We start from the raw sequence: 15,350 nt of genomic DNA, 5'->3' as shown, positions 1-15,350 counted from the left end.
GTATTTTAAGAGATGATAATTGTAAAATTAAGCTAGAAACTAGAACTCCGCAAGTCGGATGTGTCGCCTTGTGAACAATGTAGTTTTAGGAGAAATGGCCAGGACAAAAATGAAATATGAAAAATAACAAAGGGCAATAACTAAAAAAATAATAAGTGCAGAGCAGCAGTTTCTGAACACTCTGCATCTTCTTCATCAAAGAAGATCTATTCATTCTATGATGGCTTCAAGTCCCATAGCGTTTTAGCTTTGACGGCAGAAAATGACCAGGACAAAACGTAAAGAAAGAAAATCTAACAAAGCAGCAATAACTATCTAAAAAATATAAGATGCAGTAGTACCAGTTTCTTGTGCACTCTGCACATATCTTCTTCTAATGAGCATCTTTCTCCATCCTATTGTAAGTTTCCAAGAGCTCATAGTCTATTATACTTAAGGAGAAATCGTGCCCGGCACAAAAATTAAAGTATGAACAATAAAACAAGAGCTGCGCAATACACTCAAAAAATGATCAGAAATGCAGTTACAAACGCTAACAGTTTCTGTTGCCACTGCACTTCTTTCTTAATGAGACCTATCATCCTATGACAGTCCATGGCTTTTATTAATTAGAAGAAATGGCCTGAGACAAAAATAAAGTATGAAAATTAACAAAGGGCAATAACTCAAAAATTAGGAAGTACAGAGTATGTTCTTGTGCACTGCACTTCTTCTTAATGAGATCTATCATTCCTATGAAGTATCAAGTCCATAGCTTTTTTAGTTGAAGAGAAATGGCCCGGACAAAATTAAAGTATGAAAATTAACAAAGGGCAATAACTCAAAAAATAAGAACTGCAGAGTACCGGGTCCTTGCGTGCACTGCACTTCGGGTTATTAAAAGAAGCATGCCATACCAAGTTTGAAGTCAATCAGACTTATAGTGACTGAGTTTATGCTCCGGGACGCCGACAACGACACAGACGCCGCCGACAAAAGTAACCCCTATATGTCCACCTTTTCAAGGCGACACAAAAATTAGGGTTATTTGAAAAAACACTTTACTTTCACTTTTGATTATTTTAGCTGTGTAAAAGTTTAATCAAATTTCATCAACTCTTTTCACAGTATTTCTCTGGACAAGCATAATTAAGTACATGTATAATAAAGGTAGATAATTAAATAAGAGGGGCCATGATGGCTCTGAGGTTGCTCACTCTGTATATACCCCCCCCCACCCTGCAGGGGGCCAGTTTTTAACCCAAGGGCTTTATGTTGAACAAACTTGGCGAAGACATCCATAAGAAGATGATTCATGCTAAACATCAAAGCTCTAGCTTATTGGGTTTTTTTAAAGAAGATTGTTTTAAGTTTTTACTAACACATACTGTTAAAAACAATGACAACCCTGGAGGCAGGCCAGTTTTGACCCCAGGGCTTTTATTTGAACAAACTTTGTAGACACTCACTAGAAGATGTTTCAACTTATAATATAAACTCTAGCTATTTGGGTTCTTTATAAAAGATTTTTTGAAGTTCTTACTATATGCATATAGGGAAAATCAATGATCCACTTGGGCAGGGCCAATTTTGACCCCGGGGCTTTTATTTGAACAAACTTGGTAGATGTCATTAGAAGATGTTCATGCTAAATATCTTAGCTCTAGCTCTTTGGGTTCTTTAAAAGAAGATTTTTTAAGTTTTTACTATTTGCATTTAAAGAAAATTAATGACCCCCTGGGGCAGGACCAATTTTGACCCCAGGGCTTTTATTCTAACAATCTTTGTAAACACTCACTAGAAGATATTTCATGCTAAAATATCTTAGCTCTAGCTCTTTTAGTTACGGAAGAGCATTAGTGCCAGGTGTATGTTTTTTATTAACTCGAAATTTCGAGTTACTAACTCGAAATTTCGACTTACTAACTCGAAATTTCGACTTAGTAACTTGAAATTTCGAGTTACTAACTCGAAATTTCGACTTAGTAACTCGAAATTTCGACTTAGTAACTCGAAATTTCGAGTTACTTATCTCGAAATTTCGACTTAGTAACTCGAAATTTCGACTTATTAACATTACAAGAATGACCAAAGTTATTAGTTTAGATGGTATATAAGATATAGTAGCAGTGCCTTTGAACGATGGAGATGGAGAAACGGGTGCCTGGACAAAAACTATTGAAATTTAACTTAAAATTAGTAATGGCATATACACACCCGACCTAAAAAAACAAGGCTTCCTTTAATTTGTACGTTCAGGCGTTCTTCAGCTCATCTGTTCGAACATATCTTTTCGCTAATCATATTCTTTCTCATCCCTGTAAAAAAAACGATCCTATACTTCACATGTGGGACATCTGAGGAAAGTATCGCGCGGCTGGCCAAAATAGGGCGTGCTGAGGCCTTTGTCAAAATTGTTGGACTGACTATATTTCTTGTAAAATCGGATGCTTTTATTTTATTCCCAACATATATATAACAACAAGTATCACTTTATCAACTTTTTATCAACACAATATCAAAGTATTAGTAAATAATGAATAATGTTACAAAAACATTATTAGTATAAAAGAAACGTGACAGACTAAACTGGTGTATACACGCCAATTAAAAACTTATTTAACACAATCATGATATTGCACAGTTTACAATAGGGTGGTTTTGGACTTGTTGTTTCTCCACATGATGGTTGTATGTGTGCTTAAGAAAAAGAGACACCCGGTTAACACAGAAATGTGGAAAGTGTGATTTTACACCCCCCCCCCCCCCTCACAAAAAAAGCGAAGGATATGTTCAGTATGTGTGGACAATTTGACCCTATAAAAATTGTTCTGTTAAATAAATGTTAAAGGTGCTCTGTCAATGTGCAACAGCTACACACGAAAGAAAGTATCTTGAATTCAATCCTTGCTTTCACCGGCAACCAATGAAAGTCGTGCAATGTAAGTCGAAATTTCGAGTTAATAAGTCGAAATTTCGAGTTACTAACTCGAAATTTCGAGATAAGTAACTCGAAATTTCGAGTTAGTAACTCGATATTTCGAGTTAATAAAAAACATACACCTGGCACTAATGCTCTTCCGTATTTAGTTCCTTATAAGAAGATTTTTTTAAGTTTTTACTATATGCATTTAAAGAAAATTAATGACCCCCTGGGGCAGGACCAATTTTGACCCCGGGCCTTTTATTTGAACAAACTTGGTAAACACTCATTAGACGATGTTTCATGCTTAATATCTTAGCTCTAGCTCTTTGGGTTCTTTAAAAGAGGATTTTATAAAGTTTTTACTATATGCACATAGGGAAAATCAATGACCCCTGGGGCGGGGCCAATTTTGACCCCAGGGCTTTTATTTAAACAAACTTGGTAGACACTCACTAGAAGATGTTTCAAGCCAAATATCTAAGCTCTAGCTCTTAGGGTTTTTTTAAAGATGATATTTAAAGTTTTTTCTTTCGGTTCCCATGGCAACCAGAGTTCAGCATGGAATTAAATTCTTTGCACAATTTTTAAAGGTGATAGCCAAAGGAACATTCTTGTGAAGTTTGGATGAAATTAGCTTAGTGGTTTATGAGGAGATGTCATTTAAAGTAAAAGTTTACTGTCGGACGAAAAGGGATCACAAAAGCTCGACCTGTCACTTTGTGACAGGTGAGCTAAAAACTAAGGAATGGAGTTATGGTTCTTTGACACATTGGAAAATTCGAGTCGTTCAAGTTGATGAAGATTCAGTGATAGTTTGGAATAAGCATTTTTAACTTAAGGGATATAATTTAAAACATGAAGCAAGGTAGAGTTATGTTTCTTGAACATGGCACTTCCTCTTAAAAAGTCTCTATCACTTTGTGAAGTTTTACATAAAATCCCTTCAATACATATCTAGTTATATTCATATTTCGGACAAGAGTGTGAAGAGACAAATGTCTTCCTAAGTTCAGACTATTGTTTTTTTTCCTTTATCAACTAAAATCTCAAAAACACCATTAAAAAAACATATTTTCCTCCCATGAGGCAACCTTTTCCCCCAAAAGTACAAGTCTGTATGGAATGAACACAGATATTTATCCATAATATTACTTGAGTCCATACCGACAGATGGTTAAGACCCGCAACTATATTCTGTCCCTTTCAGGAGCTAAATTATAATAACATGCTAAATCTCTGTGTATAGTTCTATATCAGATACCAGTATGATGAACCTTACCTTTGTACCATTTAAGTTAAAGCAAAATTCAGCTTTCATTGACATACAGAAATGGGTCAGCCTTTAGTCCCCTCTTAATGAAAATATAAGGGGACTTATAACAACAATTTATTCTCATAGTTTCAATTCTCAGGTTTATTACTTATCATTACACCAGGCAAGCTAAGATACATGATAAAAACCACAGGCACTATATACACAATGTACCACATTTACCCATATACGCTCATAATACTATATATAAAGAATAAAGGTCCCTAACGAGAGAAAAATATCATGCAAAACAAACAAGAACTGTTCCGTAAAAATACACCAGATCACTATTTTATTTTTGTGGTTGTCTCTAGGAATAATGTATCCTATCATAAACACTTTTTACTTCATTGAAATCCTAAAAATGCTCCAAATATACGAGCAAGTTTCCAAATTTCCTCACTGAAAATGTCATTGCGATGTCGTTTTCGACGTCCAATAGGACGATGCGTGTAAACAAAGGTGAACATTCTGCAAGTCAATTTCTACAAAATCAACGAATAACTGGTTAAGATTTCGACATACTTCTTTCAAGGCAACTTGTATACAGTCAAACTGCGATGTCTTTACTTCACAACTGTCCGACGATAACACTAACAAGCAAAAAAAAATTAAAAATAATTGACAGCTCTGTTCCAGAAAGTAACCATTTCCTACATTACCGCACTGAATATAAGGTAAAGTAATGATTGGTTAAGGCGGGAAATCCGAGTTTTAACATTTTCCTTCAACACAATGTTCATGACTGGCCTTTACTTAATTGACAGGGGATTCAATTCAGACTAGCCCTCTAAATACTCCAACTAGTCCAAAGTGTTAATGTGCCTATACAGTTATGATCACTACATCTGGAAACTGGAGATATACACCTGTTCACCTAACTTGAGTGTGATGCTTATCTTCATTCCGCTTGACAGTGATCACACATGTCCACCTTTTAAAATTAAAGCAATAAAAATTATATGAAGTGCAATAATTTGCAAAAAAATGCTTTATCTTATTTGTCTCTTCTTACATCTTATCAATGGTCACGCAACCATCGATATAGACTTTTCGCTGTTTCTTCATATTCAAAAATCGACTTTCAATCTTAATGACTATCTTTAAATATATTCTGACGAATACATCTTCTTTTAGATAGAAATACTCCTACTAATAATATACAGAATCCTTTATTTACTGCTCGATTCCTATCTTTGCTTGTCCTCGATCGACCAGGTTACATTTTTTGAGCCTCACACCGCTAGACTTAGCATAACTCGTCGTACACAGCGCACTGTCGACACTAAATATTCTCCCGCAGCACATTTTACACACCGCCCCAGTTGTTCAGAACTCGCAAAGTCGATTTAGACAGCAAAACGCTGAAATCATCCACCTTGAAAAATAAACTTTTCCAATACCCTGTTGTTGTAATATGCCCTTTGACCGATTCATTTTTCGTACTCAAGTAAACAAGCGCAAAGCACGACTCCTTCTACAATCCTTTATACGTTTATTCGTTGCAACACTCGTATTTCGTCAAATTGTTAGTGTTAAATTAAAAACCGAAAGTGAAAAGTAGTTTTATGAATATTACTGAATACACCGATTCAGTATGAACACAGTGGATACATATCAAATTATACTATGCAACTTGCAATATTAAACTCTGAAAAAACAATGAGCAATGAACAATATATTGTGTTTTATTAATAAAATTGTCATCCCTACGCAGATCTTCTTTATGTCAGAGTTATTTTTTACCCTCATTTGGGTGCTGTAATGCGTTGTGAGAGACTGGTGTGTATACAATTCAGACAGTATAACAATTACTTCTGTTTCGACGGCATAGCAATTTAAGTGGTATAATTACTTATTGGCTACAAATAAAGTAAATAATGGTTAGTTTTAAACTAACCAATCTGAATGTAAATTCTGTAATAAAAATATTCAACGGTTGCCAGCAAAAATTTCTTTCTTTACTAACCATCTACACATTAACGGTTGTTTCATCCCCTGGAAGTTTAAGCAAAAATCTACCATCCGGTTTAAGAGGAGTTACATTCACACAATTCAATTTCTACCATCAGTCCATCATATTTAGTGACAAAAATTAGCAACAAATGGCCTGAATATCGTGTTATACAAACTATCTGTACCGCCTGACTATACTTCTACCCTAGGTCGCAAATGTGCACAAAATAAATTCTTTCCTTACTACCATCTACACCTGAAGGTTGTTTCTCATCCCTGCTAAGCGATTCATCAAGAACTGCCGAAAATCTGCCATCCGTACGTTTTTAAGACGGGTGCCGTTCACATAAATTCGATACATACGTATATATGAGAGAGCTAGAAATAGTTGTCCAATCAAGACACGGATGCCCCCCACACGCCACTGTTCTGTCAATCTTATGACTAGCGTCAAATATTGTTTTCATTAATTTTTTTTTTGGAAAAACAGTTTGGTTTGTGGGAAAATATACATTAAATATTATATAAGTACCTGTTGTTTGTAATAATCTTCTAGTCTTTGTTTAATCTTATACTGCTGACTTTTTTCTAGGCTACATGTACCAGCCTTTCCAAGTGAACTATTAAAGTAAATGATCTTTTTATTTCCCTGAAAATATCAATTTAGAGATTTCATTTTCAAATTCATCTAATACTACTCTCTTAGTGTGTGTATATACAATGTATATATGTGTCTATACAATGTATATATAGTTTACACAATAAATATGATTGTGTACAGCATGATAATGACATAATTAAAATTTGAAAAAATTATGATAATAAAATATTAAAAATATTTTCTTCAATATTACTTCCACAGTATTACCACTAAAATAGAAAACCCTGTTCTATCATTTTTATTATGATATTTATTTTTTACATGTTAGATTTGTGAAAAAAATGTGAATATCAGTAGTGTCAAAAATTGTTAAATCATATAAAATGTCTAATTAACACTGATAAATTACTTCAACCATGTATTGAGAACAGGTATAGATCATTTCCAACAGTCTTGCTGTTGTGTTGACATATTTCGCGACATGGTTGTGTTCTGCCTTGTAATCTAGAGGTCTGGGGTTTCAAATCCCTTTAAGTGCCTGAAGATTTTCAGGTTAACAATTATCAAGTTGGCAGTGATTTTTTTTTTTCAACTTTCAAACAACCTGTGGCTTTAAGAAATGGGAAACTATAGCTTGATTTAATGAGAAAAAGAGAAAAATTTCAACCACAGAAAATGTAATTTACCCATACATTTAAAAAAAGTTGTAATTCAATTTTAAAGGGGTCCATTGAGGTATTTTGTCAAACAAGAGGGCCATGATGGCCTAATCTTTGAGGTCGCTCACCTGTATATAGGCCCCCCAACCCCCCCCCCCCCCCCCAAACATTGCAGGGCCAATTTAACCAAAGGGCTTTTATTTGCACAAACTTGGTAGACACCCATAAGAAAATGTTTCATGCTAAACATCTAAGCTCTAGCTCATTGGGCTATTTAAAAGAAGATTTTTTTAATGTTTTTACTATACACATATAGTAGTGTAAAAACAATGACACGCCTGGGGCCGGGCCAGTTATGACCCCAGGGTTTTTATTTCAACAAACTTTGTAGACACTTACTAGAATATGTTTCATGCTTAATATCTAAACTCTAGCTATTTGGGTTTTTTCAAAGAAGATTTTAAGTTTTTGCTATACACATATAAGGAAAATCAATGACCCCGGGGCAGGGCCAATTTTGACCCCAGGTCTTTTATTTGTTGAACAAACTTTGTAGACACTCACTAAAAGATGTTTCATGCTTAATATCTTAACTCTAGCTATTTGGGTTTTTTCAAAAAAGATTTTTTAAGTTTTTGCTATACACATATAAGGAAAATCAATGATCCCCCGGGGCGGTGCCAATTTTGACCCCAGGGCTTTTATTTGAACAAACTTGGTAGACACCTATTAGAACATGTTTGATGCTAAATATCTTAACCATAGCTCTTTGAGTTCTTTAAAAGAAGATTTTTAAGTTTTTACTATATGCATATATAGGGAAAAATCAATGACCCCCCCGGGCGGGGTCAATTTTGACCCCAGGGCTTTTATTTGAACAAACTTGGTAGACACTTATTAGAACATGTTTCATGCTAAATATCTTAGCTCTAACTCTTTTGGTTCTTTAAAAGAAGATTTTTTAAGTTTTTACTATATGCATATAGGGAAAATCAATGACCCCCTGGGGCGGGGCCAATTTTGACCCCAGGGCTTTTCTTTGAACAAACTTGATAGACACCTATGAGAACATGTTTGATGCTCAATATCTTAGCCATAGCTCTTTGAGCTCTTTAAAAGAAGATTTTTTAAGTTTTCACTATATGCATATAGGGAAAATCAATGACCCCCCGGGGCGGGGCAAATTTTGACCCCAGGGCTTTTATTTGAACAAACTTGGTTGACACTCACTAGAAGATGTTTCATGCCAAATATCTAAGCTCTAGCTCTTATGGTTTTTTAAAAGAAGATATTTTAAGTTTTTTTCTTTCGGTTGCCATGGCAACCAGAGTTCTGCATGGAATTAAATTCTTTGAACAATTTTTTAAAGGTGACCACCAAAGGAACATTCCTGTGAAGTTTGGAATGAAATTGGCCTTGTGGTTTTATGAGGAGATGTCATTTAAAGTAAAAGTTTACGGACGACGGACGACGGACGACGGACGACGGACGGACGACGGACGGACGGACGGACGCCGGACGAAAAAGCGATCACAAAAGCTCACCCTGTCACTTTGTGACAGGTGAGCTAAAAATGTAGGCATATATGCCGGTTTTTCCTGTAAAGGCCAGACATCTGTGTAATATTACAATTTTTGTAAAAAATCTGTTTCGATTTGCAGGTCTAAGTACATGTATGATCGAAAATGTCTTGGGTACGAAAGAAATCGAGATCTTCCAAAAATTTACTTTCGAAATTATTTTACGGGGGGAAAAAGGTTTTTTAGGTCCTCGGAAACCCAAATTGGGCATCCAATAAATAAACCAAACTCCTCACAGGCGGTTACGTCACGCTTTGCTTACTTTAACCACTGCCACCACTGAAATGCACGTGATGATAGTTTGTATCATTGTGACAAAAACATGGCGGCCAGTTTCAGAACGCCAATGATCCCATATCGAACTGGCAGATTTATAATTACATCCTTACCAGACCAAAATAAGTTTTCAAAGACACACAATTTTAAAACAAGTGCCGGATCAAAATCTTTTTGTGCAATCGTTCAATAACGGTTTATATTCTGCCATTGTTTACTCGTTAAAGCGAAAGTCTATACAGATTTCATGCCCCTTGTCTATACAAATTTATCTGCCGTAAACCGTCTGACAGAACGATTTTCAGCAAAACATCAGGAAAATGGCCGCCAGCCGATGTTTTCAACTAGACGAGTATGAAAGGGAATACAGTGTTAGATATCATCGAGTAGATCTATATGTGACCAAAGGGTTTCAGAAGTCTTGGTATGGTTATTTTGTTATGTTAAAAGGTTTCTTTTTACAAGATTAAAGCTAACATCTTTATCAGTTTATATCTTTGCGCCAATTGCGCATAGACAGTCTTTTATGATAAAATAATATTATATTGTTGAATCTCTTACTTGTCATAATCAATGCTCCAGAGTGGGTTATGTACAGTAGATCTATTGGAAGAAGAAGAAGATCATGACAATCATCGTTCATCATAATTCGCAGATGGGGGTTACTTCCCTTACGGCCTTAGTTTCTTATATGCAATTTGCAGTTAAAACCGGCTTACAGACAACTCACCCCCCAGATGATTCACCCTCAGCCATTTTATAATACTGGTAGGCACTAATGGTTTCGGGATAAAAAGCCTTTTGAACGGTTTGTAGAGCTCAAATTTGATTGAATGTAACGATTTTTAAACGTAGTTGTCTCGATTCTAAATTTGTCATTTTTCCCATATTACTAAAAAAAAAAGCGGCTTAGGGCAACATGATACCCTCTCTAATGATTTTTGCAAATGAGTGAAACAAGTGTTAGTCGCATTGAATGAATTGATTTGACATAAACAATTTGTTTAATCTTGTTATTCATTTAATATCAACATAGAGAAAAGATGAAAATTGAAAAAAAATGGATTTTTGTGTTATATTGTTATGAATTACGGACAGGCGGACCGTGAGACAGGGCGGACCGTATGTTTGGATGGGGTGGACCATAATTTTTTTGGACAGGACGGAACCCTGACTCAAGACGGAGGCTGTCCGGAATTAATTGCTATAAAAATATCTAAAATAGTGTCAATTCATTTTCTTTTTTTTTTTTTTTAATATCATTATAAACATATACAGTCTACTCCACTTAACAATGAGAACAGTTTTAACAAGGTACCGCTTACAACATACATTCTACTGTGTCCCGGCCCTTTTTTCCATCTATTTTCCTTTTATTTTTTTATCGTTTATAATGAGATCGTTTCGGTTTTAGTGAGATATCGGTTACAACGTACATAATTTCGCTGTTCCCATGCATATTTTTCAGAATTTTAAACGAGGTCACTTCATTTGCACTTCCGTCTGCATCAGTTTTGACGCCTTGAGAAAAACAATGATGACCAATAATAAAGGTCAACTAAGGAAGAAATTATTGGTGTGGGACGAGAAAATGGGGTCAAGCAATTAGAAATCAAAATGTGTCAGCCTTGTTTTGTCAGCGCTCCGGGGCTAAATTGTCACAAGAAAGGAAGCGGTTTTAATGTCTTGCGGTGTTATTCGCTGTTCGTTGAGAAATTGCAATGTTTTTGGAAACAAATTTTAAAATGTACATATTAATGAAAAAACACGCGCGTTAGACGTAGGTTTGTGTTTTCATGTTTTGTTGAAATTTTTATGATAGCTAGATATATTTTATATACATGCATATTTTTAAATAAACAAAAAACTTCTGATTGCAAAGAGTTACTTCCCATTATATATTACTCTTCAAAAAGGGATGCACACGAAAGTAGAAATAAATTATGCTGGACAGTGTCTGATTTCCCCAATTTGTTCTGTCCCGGTTTATAACCCCGAGACTCGGTTATAACAAGGAATCATCTGAAGTCCCAACGATCTCGTTGTATCTGGAGTGCACTGTTCATACATTAATGCAGTTTATTAATTTAATAATAAATTTGTTAATGAAATTATTAATAACGCATCGAGTTGGACATTATGGAGGTTGATAATTGACAAATTACAGAGATATAATTACAAGTCTTTGTTTCTTAAATATGACAGACCGCAGATATAAATAATAAGAGGGTAAAACTTCATTTAACAACACATAAAGAAAAGGGCTTGTTATTCACATCTGACATACAACACAATAGCGTAAAATGATGATGAGTGACATTACAAAAAAATTACGCACCTATCCAGAATTTTTTTTTTTGTGGAAAGTGTCTTGATGGAATATTTTATCTTTTTTTGACTGCTTTCTCCTGGTTGACTTCCTTCAATTTTTGATTCCTTTGACAAGTTAGTTTACATCATAAACTTTAAGATGCTGTCTGTTTAGGCAAATTGATATACATTGTATATAAACTATTCTTGGTTGTCCTATAGTTAGTAAGGAATTAACTAATATAAATAATCATTTTTCCTTTATACAACTTAAATGTTATGAATGGATTATATAAAAAAATATTACAATTAAAGTAATTTTGTCAAGGTTTATTAACTTCAGTGCAGAAGGAAAAATATGTTTTACTTATAAGATTTTTTCAATCCATTCCCACTTATCTTACGCTACCTATTTTATACTTATAATTGCAAGGGTACTGTAAATGTTAATACTCTAAGTATACATTGTATACATGTACTAGTATAAAATTATATTAATTTATTTTATTTTTTTTTTGTTTTTGATAACATTGATATCAAAAGATAAAAAAAGAATTAAATGAAATAGCAGTATTAAATTTGAAATTAATCACGGTCTGCCTCATCTCGAGTCATGGTCCGCCATTTCCAAACATATGGTCCGTCCTGGTATGGTTTGCCCTGTCTCACGGTCCTCCCTGTCCTACGACCATTGTTATATCTTGTTCAATACTGTCTGGTGCCATATAAGATGTTTGCATGGGACATTACAGATTGTTACTTTCTGATGCGACATAAGGCAATATAGTTAATAAATCATATGAGCTATAATAGATTACATTTCACACATATTTTTATTACTTTTTGTGAATAATTGTATTATATCAATCATATGTAGGCCCTACAGAATGCAAATTTAAATTATCTGTAAATTTAATTTGTACTGCTTTCAGAGAGATGTATGTAGGTCAAAACCCAATCAGGTAAGCCAACACCTTTGTCTACAAGGTCATACCTCCAGAACCTCTCAATTTGTTGACCTTCTACAGCTGAGGACAAATCTAAAAGTTTGTATTCATATTAAATGTATTCGAACTTAAGATTATTTGAATAACTGGAGGACTTTTATCCTTTGCAAGTCTATGTTTGCAGCAGTGCTAGACTTGGCTAAGGTTGTGTATGCAATTTTAAAGTCCATATTTTAAGTGACATAATCATTTTTAGCTTGATTTAAAAAACCCAGGGAACAGTGTCTCTGTTTCATTCATATATGAAATAAAAAGTTGCTTATTTTGATGTAAATATTTATTATTTACTTACTATTGAAGTATTATAGCATTTATCTCCCATGTGTTCCAGGTGGACAGAGGGATAGTATGAATGCTTCAGTGAAATTAAGGAGCTCAGGTTCTAACAAGGTACATGTATACACATGTTTATATATGTAATGGATTCTTCAGATTTGATACTAAATTCATATTATACATATTGTCATGTCTATCAATGAATATAACTTGATAGGAATTCCATAATTGTTTTTAAATAACAATACAGTCAGAAAATATTTTTAAAAAATCATTGGAAAACATTGAAGAAGTCCACATTTTCATGACTTTAATATAATATTCAATTTGAACAATGGAATTCTTTCACAAGTCTCTACTGTTGGGAATGGGCTAAGTGTTTTTTTTTTTTGTGGCAGAAGACATCCTGGCCTTTAATATTTTTACTTTGGTGCCATGTATTGCATTATTATATGTGACATTAACTTATATTAAAATCCTTGTAGTGCAAGTTAACATTTACTAGTATACCTGGTAAGCTTCGTAGCAGGGGCAAGTATTTACTGCCGTCATGATATGACTAAATTATTGTTTGGAAGCAGCATTCAAACCCTTTACCCATAATAAATTGTTTTAAACAATAATTTTTCTCTTCCATTCAAGCGTAGTAGAGCAGTGCAACACAGAGGTACTCCAATGTGGCAACTTTTTCCAGACAGTGATTACAGCGAGGCTTGAAGACTACTGTACACAATTTCTTAACAAATCCAAAAAACAAAGCCGTGTAACATTCAACTAAGTATGTATTTTTCATTAACCTTCATACAACATTATAGCACAAACTCTGCACGTTTTCTGAAAAACTTATTTTTAAAGGTTGAATTATATCTTACCGACCCAACTTCAGAATGTCAGAACTTAGAAACATTATTAGATGTGTAGTCAATTTTAGTTCAGTCATCCTGCCACCTTCAGTGATGTCCCCTATTCAGTGACAATAAATTTTGAGACATATTTTTACTTAAAAGACCAAAAACTAAATAGCATTTTCACAAAATTTATTATATCAACAGAACTGTCCCTGAAAATGCTTTTCCTAAAATGTCTCAGGGGAATTGTCAGACTTTTCTACTTATTTGAGGTCATTTCAAGGGGCAGATAACTTATACATAATCAAATGAATTCTTGTTTTTACTTCTGGATTATGCTTTTCTTTTTATTGTTGAGTACAAATACATAATTAATATGCAATTTCTAAACATCGTTTCGCAATTTAATTTTTTTTCCAATGAAAATAAGGTAACTTTAAATCCTTAAAAAAACAGGCCATTTTTTAAAAGAAAAATGCACAGGTTAAAAGAAGAAGTGGGAAATAAAAACTACCCACTCTAAATTTGTTCTTGAAATTTTGCATATCAACTAAAATGAAGGTAAGCTTGGTGAAAACAAGGGAAAAAAAATGTATTAATTCGCCCCCCCATTGTAAAATTATCTGCCCTTGAATTTAACAAAAAAGTCCAATTCAAAGGCAGATGACTCAAAAAAACGAGAACAGTGACCCCCAATTTTTTTTCCAACTAAAAATGTTTCTGTTCGGTATCATATTCTAACAACATCTTACATGCCAAGTTTTAAAGAAATTCTACTGAACAGTTTTTTAATTTTGCCTATATGTTTTATTGAACTTCCAAAAAACGTTCTTATAAAGTGATAAAAACTGACAAGTAAATAAATACCACATTTTGCTATTCCCATGAGTGGTCTTTACTTTACAGGTTTAACTGTACATAAAATCTAAAAAATATCAAAGCACTACATGCTTGGGAAGAAAGCCTTAACCAAAATTGAACACTTAGTGCCCAAATTTAAGTTTTAAAAATTTGTGTATTTATTTAGGTGATCACAATTTTGGGAGAACAATGTTATAAATGTTTGCTTTCAATGAAAGAGTAAAAGTAAACTTTTTGTCATTTTTTTACAGGTGATTCAAAGAAAATCAAATTACAAACAAGAAAAGGGTTTCGATTGAATGGAGTGACATTTTTACCCTGAAGCGTCCTATTAAGATAAGAGAATCTAGTCGTTTGTGCCAACGGCACAAAATTATCAGACACATAAGTAACATTCAAATAGTTATGCATTTACATGGAGGATATGACATAATTGTATTTTCATATTGAATTTATCATATAAGTTGCCAGTTGATCGAACCACACACTTAAATTGCCAACATGGTTGGAAGGGTCTTATTGTCCAAGCTGCAAAGAGTGTATACCCTTATAAATTAGCTGGCACAGTTGTGTGTCAGTTGATATCAGTCTGTGCTGGTTTGCAAATTAAATCCAATTCTTTTCATAGAATTAATATGTTTTTATTTAATGTTTATAGCATCAATAAATTGATAATCTGAAAACATATTGCAAGTCAGCTTTTCAAGTAAAATCCTAATTAAACTTTTAGAACATTTTGCATTAAAAGTAAGGTGATAT

At 33.8% G+C, this 15,350-nt stretch overlaps 1 long non-coding RNA gene across 2 annotated transcripts; it reads left to right on the top strand.

Annotated features, from left to right (window-relative positions):
* Positions 1-9,508: 9,508 nt before the first annotated feature.
* On the top strand, positions 9,509-15,163 carry LOC132728482 (uncharacterized). Of its 2 annotated transcripts, none has more exons than XR_009625489.1 (4): positions 9,509-9,713; positions 12,938-12,996; positions 13,525-13,660; positions 14,843-15,163. It is a non-coding gene; the product is annotated as an uncharacterized LOC132728482 (long non-coding RNA). The 2 variants fall into 2 exon arrangements; XR_009625490.1 differs by lacking the exon at positions 9,509-9,713 and adding an exon at positions 12,621-12,645.
* The last annotated feature ends 187 nt before the right edge of the window (positions 15,164-15,350 follow it).

The sequence above is a fragment of the Ruditapes philippinarum genome, unplaced genomic scaffold, assembly GCF_026571515.1.
Source record: "Ruditapes philippinarum isolate M1 unplaced genomic scaffold, ASM2657151v2 ctg1867_1_1_1_1, whole genome shotgun sequence".
Taxonomy (NCBI): Eukaryota; Metazoa; Mollusca; class Bivalvia; order Venerida; family Veneridae; genus Ruditapes; species Ruditapes philippinarum.
Note: the sequence above shows the minus strand (reverse complement) of the source record. Positions and strands in the feature narration are given on the sequence as shown.